This window comes from Vigna radiata, unplaced genomic scaffold, assembly GCF_000741045.1.
Source record: "Vigna radiata var. radiata cultivar VC1973A unplaced genomic scaffold, Vradiata_ver6 scaffold_178, whole genome shotgun sequence".
Classification (NCBI taxonomy): Eukaryota; Viridiplantae; Streptophyta; class Magnoliopsida; order Fabales; family Fabaceae; genus Vigna; species Vigna radiata.
This window is the reverse complement of record NW_014542554.1, coordinates 813,362-821,378: the sequence shown is the minus strand read 5'-3', so window position 1 is coordinate 821,378 and position 8,017 is coordinate 813,362. Positions and strand designations below refer to the sequence as shown.

General features: G+C 33.0%; 1 pseudogene; it reads right to left on the bottom strand.

Moving 5' to 3' along the window:
* Window positions 1–1,364: 1,364 nt before the first annotated feature.
* LOC106780377 lies at window positions 1,365–7,246 on the bottom strand (annotated as a pseudogene).
* Window positions 7,247–8,017: the final 771 nt, after the last annotated feature.

The window sequence follows — 8,017 nt, the reverse complement described above, 5'->3', positions numbered from 1 at the left end:
TTTGTTTCATCAGATTGATTCATAGTCGAATAACCTACTAATACATTCGACTGTATTAAAACAGTTATAACAGACAGTCAACATAAAGGCTCCTCAGTCAACAGAATCAAGACACATTTATTACATTGACCAGGTCATACAGTTTTAACTAACTTTTGAAAATATAGCCGTTGGAGCTTGTAGGCTTAATAGAATTTCAAATCTGAACAATAACACAGTTGAATATGCATTTCACAATGTCGACTGACACATGAAAGATAACTTTGAAATTCTTTTCAACACAAAATCTCACACATCACTTGTTCACAAAATCTATACAAAGATTTTAGCATATTCGAATCCATTAAGAGTGTATTCGACTCGACTAGAACTTTGTCACAACACTTATAAGTTGAAAAGGTGCTTGTGATCTTTTCTTTCATAAATGTGTAATGATCAAAAATATTTTCTCTCACATTTCAATACAATAATGTTCCACAAATATAACACTCAATCAATCATAGGAACATACAATGTAATTCAATCAAAACATGTTCAGCGAATATGACAAACATTACAGAATAAGAACATGTAATACTAGAACATATATATTGTTATTAAGTACTGAGTTGTCATCATCAAAAACCAGTTTGATATAAAGTTTGTGCGGTCAACAATCTCAACAAATTGCAGCCAAGTAGACGTCCCCCCCCCCCCCATTACAACCGACGTCGATAGACTGTCTTCTCGCCTACCTCAGGTCATTAGACGTCGGTTTAGGATAGAGTAGACGTGTACTATATCATAGACATCGCTTTCCGTTGAATCCGACGTCTAGGTTACCAACTTATTTACGACAATGCCATCGTCCACCCATATATGTCGGGCTACCCTCGAACCGACGTCTTATGGGTGACGTTAAACAACGTGTTTGAACTACTGATCCAATAAAGAGGTCATACCTTCACAGATCAAATTCCTCTAAAAAGTAAAAGAATATATATATATATATATATATATATATATATATATATATATATATATATATATATATATATATATATATAACCAAAAAAAAGAGCATGCAATTGGTTCCTATATTAAAGTTTAAACAAATCACTTATAGTTGAAGGGTAAAGGAAACTATATTAGCCTAAGCAATAAAGTTATCAAAAGCATTATCAAAAGCAAAAATTAAAGAAAGATTTGTTTTCACATAATTATTATTATTTTTCAGTTTCAATTTTCAAAAAGGGTACAAAATGAGCACAGTGATATAAAAGGAAAACAAGATTGTACGTGATATTGTCTTCTAAAATTACAACTGAAAAATAAATAATAAGCGAACACAAAGAACAAGGTTTCATGAAGATCCAAAGGGTAAACTACAAGTAAACCTGAAGAAATAGATCAGTAATTGTGTTGTAGTCTTTGGGGCATCCTCCTTCCATTTGAGACATTATACGAGCAAAATTTATGGCACCCTGAAATCAAAGAAGGTTGAATTATTCTATATACATAAACCAGAAAAATATGGATGCCCAAAAAATAAACAACTTAGATTAGAATGCGGATGAGCAATGTGAAAATAATCTTAAAATGAAAGCAACATAAGCATAAGGAAACTATTTCCGTTTGAATGCAAACTGCCATGCATTAGGTGATGCTACTTTAAGCAAGGTATGCTCGGACTTCCAAATCATAAATAAGTACATGATAAATGTCAAGCAAGTCAGAGATAAAATTTAATTCGATGATTGTCACTACAAAAAAAAAAAAGAGCTTATATAGAGGGGGTTATTTAGGGGAGGTTATGAAAAACCTCCTCAAATTAACATATTTCATAATGTTTAATTTAAATTATGAAGCTGTCAATGATAGCGGGAGTTTTAATGGTTTTCAAGGGAGGTTTATAACCCCTTCAAAAATAATAATATTTTTCTTCCTTTATTTCATTTTTTACATTTCTTCTGTTTAAAAATTTTAAACTAATTATTTTTTTAAATTGTAAAATTTCATCGATCTAAATCTCGAAACCCATCTCCCTCTCAAAATCAGACTACACCCTTATTTCCTCTAAAAAATTCCTGAACCCTAAAATCCCTTTCATTCCTTTCTCCTTTTCTTCCTCGCACACTCGTTCTTCTCTTCCTCGCACACTGGTTCGTCTCTTCCATTAGCCTTCAGAATCGTAGTCGCAAAACCGTTGGTAGACAGAGCTGCAGCGGTGGTTGCGTGGTCTTCCTCTTGTTATTGTTTTGTCAGTCTCAAGTGAAAGCCCCTGTTCCATGGTCTTCCTCTTGTTATTGTTGGCTTGTTGGAGTGATTGTTTCTGTTGTTCTATAGTTGGTTGTGGACGTGACTCTGACTCTGGTTGAGGATCTTGCGATTTTGGTGCTTGTTGTTGGTCATTTTGGAGAATTTATTGTGTCTGTTGCTGTAGAACTTGTGAGTTTTCAATCTCTTCTGCTATTACTTGCCTTTGATCTTTTAATTTTGTTACGTTAAGCTGCCACATGAAGAATGCTTGATTCATTTTTAACTATGTATTTTCCAAAGCACCTTCGAGAAAGTTTTCTAGTCTTTGAAAACTTAATTTTGACCTAATCTACTGCCTGATTTATGTCAGGTGCAAAAAACTGAGATTAGAAAGAGTGAATGGAAATATTTTGTTCACTACCTTGTAAGTTCAACCATAATATTTCTTCTCTTGCAGCCTAATTTCCTGCATTCTGCAAACGACTTTAGTAATTTCTAGTGATTACCTCATCTCTTGAGTGTTCCTTGATTTAACTTTTCAAATTGATTAAAGTTTTAGCCGGAAAGATTATAAGCCCTGAATCTCACTTAATGTTAAACATTTGAAAATTTCAAGTGATTATGGGTTATGCTACTGATTTTGGTTTTTTCATTTACTATTTTTGCAGGGTTGGAGTAAAAAGTGAGTTTCTTATCTTTTACTTCTTTCATTTAATGTAACAGAGGTACAAATGTAACCTTTCCATGAGAAGTCAACCTTTCAGTTTACAATTTGTTATGAAATATTGTAATTTTTATTTTGTTTAAGAAAAAAAGTATCAAGTGAGAATCAGAGTTAGTGCTTGGAAAATTTTCGATTGAGGCTCTCATTTTAAATGGCCATGGAAGTAGATTACGAGGTACTTGTTGAAAGTATTTGCTATAAATTATTATTATTACATGTAAAAGGTTACAAAGAATATATTGGTTATTTCCAACAGTTGGGACGAATGGGTAAGTGAGGACCGATTAATGAAATTTACGGAATGAAAGATTTATCATTTTCTTTCAATTTCTATTCATATATAGTGAATTGATTGGTTTACTTGCTTTTTGTTTCATGTGATAAAATCAAAATGCCATAATAAATATCTGGTGTTTTAAAGGAGTAAGGCTAAAACTAAAACAAATAATAAGATGAAGAGATTAAGATTTAAATCTTTCTTTGTTTCCTTAAAAATGAAAATACCTGAGTTTGTTTGACATTTGATTTAATGTTTATGAAATTTCTAATTTTTTTTTTCCGTTATTCCTAATTGAAAATATCCTGCTAATTATTGTTTTCTAATTTGTAGAAGGGCAACGGGTCTATTGAAATGCTTGTCAAGATTCAAATTCCTTTAACATTGAAGAAACAACTTGTTGATGATTGGGACTCTGTGACTCAGCAGGATAAGGTACAAGGAAAACTATTAAATTCACTCTTTGTAGTTGTCCACTCACATTTGCTAAGAATATGCACATTTGTAGAGTTAGAGTTTATGCATTTTTATGGTTAAGGTGATCATAGCCCCTTGAATCCTAGAGCCATGTTTTAATGTCACATAGTAATTTGAAGCCATCTGACTGTTTTAGGGGGTTTGTTAGTGTTAGTTGGCTAGTTAGGGCAGAGTCATTCTTCTGACTTTTATAATTTAAAAGAAAGCAATGTCTTGGTCCTTTCACAANGATAAGCCCTTGGAAGAGAAAAAGAGAATTCTTTCTCCCATTTTCTGTAATCTGTTCTATTTCATTCAGCAATAATCAGTTTTTAGGTTCCTAAGCAGGACATACTGTAGTATACACGAGTTCAATGAAACTTGTCTTAGTAATAGTAACTTATTGACAATATCGTTATATCTTGAGGTGTTGTTGGCTCTTCTGAAGTGCCAAGTGTACTGTAGATGAGGATTAAGTGTATAGGAGAGTTGATTTGGAAGTTAACATTGAGATTTAACNGAACTGCATGACAATGACCTTATACACACCAACACTACTAACTCATTCAAAAATACAAGAATGCGACTTTCAGATTTAAGCATTGGTTCATCTAGTACTGCCACATCATCAACATCTACTAATCAATGGGAATAGAAGTACATGAATTTAGAAGGTGCGCTGAAAGCATATATTATAATGAAGGAAGGAAAGATTCCTGATGAATTGGCTACCTTCTTTGATCCTCAACCACAAGTAAGATACTAAATAAGTATAAGTAATATGATTGAATGGATAATTACTATGAGCACATGCAATTGAGTTTAGGAAATGAGTTTAACAGATGTGATAAGTTCAATGAAATCCTTTTGCTGTTGAATACAAATGTTAGAGAAAGTTTCTTAACACTCGGTGGTTTTGTTTGCTTTTTTTTAGGGGAAGTGAGGGGACCGTGGAGACTTCTTGGGAAACTGATAATTAGGATATTAATCTCATGCAATGACTATTTCGTGGTATTGAATTATTTTCCACACAATTTGTTATTGAATTGATAGTTTTAACAAATTCAATCTATCTAATTCAATTCTTCTTTTTTTTCCCCTTTAACCTGATATTATTGAATTGTACAATTATAGTTTAGTGCCTATTTGTTATATATCATGATTGTATTCATTAGTATGCAGTGCCTATTTGTTTTATGGTATGCTTGGATCGATGTGTGTTTGGTTACATGATTNAGATGAAATGTAGTTATCTATTCTTTTACTTTCAAAAGGATTAGTTGGATTAGTTGTTCTTTCTATATTTTTGTTCTCTACTTATGATGATTTCACCCTCTCCACATGAACAAAGAGTTGAACTGTATACATAATTTCTTGTGTTAATAACTAGCAGTACTTCTATATACAGANCCNAATTCTTCAATGATTGATTTTGATCATCAGAAAAACATCATTAGATGGAAGCTAGTTGTTTTTTCTTCATAGAGTGATATTTCCCTAACTGGAATTGATCTTGCTTATTTGCTTTCCTTCTTTTGCCTTAGGTAGATGAAGTAAAATTTGTTATTTTTCTGAAACACATTATTGGAATACGTAAGCCATAAAGTAATGAAATAATGTCCAACGAAAATGGAATTTAGTTAGTGCTTTGGCTTTTGGTATCTATCTGTGTCGTAGTTGTTGTATGTGTCTGTGTTGTAGTTAGCTTTATTGATTGTTGCAGTAAGATTTATATGCATAGTGTGAGAAGTATTGGTCCATTGCATTTTATATATGGTGTAAAGTAGTAACTGCAGTAGCTAAGGAAAATTTGAATAATGACTTTTAAAACTGAATTCTATTTGATTATTTTTTATATATTATTTACAAAATGTGAGTACATGTAATTGAGTTTATTTTATTAATTTTTTTTATATTATTTCAGCAAGCTCGTGATGGAAATGAGCTAGAGTCTCCTTTAGGTACAAAACAATCATCTGATAGAAGTAACATTTAGGAAGTTTATGATATTGTTTTAGGATAAAACTATACNTAGTTTATTATGAATTGAGTAACATTTCTTTCTTTGTAACTACTTCTGTAATGAGATTACATTAACTTCTAGTCTATCTTGATGTGACTATACAATTGTTTCTCAATTTATTTTTCTAAATTTCTTTCTATTCAGGGGCTTTTGTTGTATGGTATCATTTTTTATTCAAAGGAATCATATTTGTTTGGTATTTAATAATTTTAAAAAAATTAAATTTATTTAATTTTGAAATTGAAAAAAAAAGAAGCTAATGGAAATAGATAGTTATTATATATTTTAATAATCATTAAACAAAAAACAATATTATATATTTTAATAATCATCAAATAAAAAAGTGACAAAAATCTAAAGGAGGTTAAAAACCCCCTCAAAATAATAGTCGGTAATAGAGGTAGTGGTAAAAAACTAACAAATGACACAATAACATTGAATATCAACACAAATAATTTTGTGATCCTACTAAATTTAATAAAAAAAAATTACCTGCTTTGAGTATTTCAAGATTTTGTCAAATTCTCTCCTCTCTGCAAAAGCTGCAACAACTTTTCTAAAGTTAGATAACAAAACCAGTAGAATAACATGAGAACGAATAATAAGCAAAAGAAAGTAACATGCCCAATGTTGTCGTTAACAAAGATGTGGCTGCAATATAGATCCCTGTGAATGATGCATGGATCATGAGTATGGAGATATTCCAACCCTTCAAGGACACCGTTTGGACCACTTCTTGAAAGCCTTAATGGAGAAATGACGGTGCTTCTTGCGGTAATCCCTAAGGTTCCCAGAAGTGCAAATCTCTGTGACGAAATTGATGTTGTGGCATTCCTCATCCTTTCACACAGTGTAACAGACGATGATGTACTTGTTGTTGAGGGTTCTGAGCAATTCAACCTCAGAATGAAGGCGATTGATGAGAACAGGGTCTTCGCTGAAATTCCTGAGCCAAACCTGATTCCACGCCACCTCAATTCCTTCCTCTTGATCAAAAGCTCAACTGATAAGGTCGTTGTAACGCCCAAACCTTCCTGTCGGATCAACCTCCATAAACGCCTCAACTTTGGTGTCGCAACTATTCGACTTCTGTGTAGGCACTTTCAATCTCTCTCCTACACTAAACTAAACAAATTGAAAATTAATCACGAAAGTGAATCATTACACCATTTGATACGCGAGGCCCAAGCTCATCAAAGAATCAAAGACCAATTACTAGAAGAATAAAGGTTATTAAGCGCACCCCCCCTTGTGCTAAATACACCATGGTAGATTATCTTCACATTTAGCACATGTATTTAGTGCATTTTCGTCTAGCTTCTAGATTCAACAAATTTCAGCACATTTTGCACATGCTACCACGTGTATGATGATTCATGAATGATGGTAGCATGGAGCACCGTCTAGATCTAAGGAGATAGGCTATAAATCTCCTCTTCCATCTTCATGTAAAACACTTTTGATGATGAATGAGTTTTACCTCTGCTGAAGCATTTTCTAGCACCCAAAACTCTGTCCAAAAGTCCATCTAATTGAGCTTTCCCTTCTCCACCTAGCTCCCTTCCGTGAAGGCCGCCTGAGTTAGTTTCACACCACCAAACAACTCTTCAACCACCACCTAAACCACTGTTCATCTCTGCATATGGCTGCCAAACCCCAAGCAAACTCCTCCGCTGCCTTTGGTTCGAATACAATCAACTTCCCCTACAACTCAAACCACGTCCATGGCTGGAGCTACTCTATCAAGTGGTATTCAGATCCTAGGTTGCTCACGGTGTTGTGGTTGTTCCAGCTAAGTTGATTTCATTTCTATTCCATATTATCATCAAATTCCATTCGTGTTTCTGTTTTACTGTTTGTCATCGTGCACTGTTCCATTGATTTTTTTTTTCGTCATTCCAGTAGTTTTCACTTGATTAATTGATTGTTCCAGTTTTTATTTGATTTAGTTTCATCATCTTATTCGGTTCAATCTTTGCTTTGAGTCTTTAAATTTTTTAATCTGATTTTGATATGTCCAGTCATGTTGTTTGTTTTAAGGTTGTCCAACTTCTAAGTTGAGCTGTGTTGGGGTAAATCTGTGTGGTTGATTGGAGTATTTCAAGAGAAGCAAAGTGCATCTTGAATGTCCATCACCAAGCAGTACCATTGTATACAGAATTTGGAATCTACTTCAAATTTGGTTTCATTTTCATGTGATCTGCACTGTGTGTGAAATCTGTTTCTGTCTATGCTTGAGTTGCTACGATAGTGTACTATGCATACCATATGAATATTGATTTGTTTGAGACAGTCAATC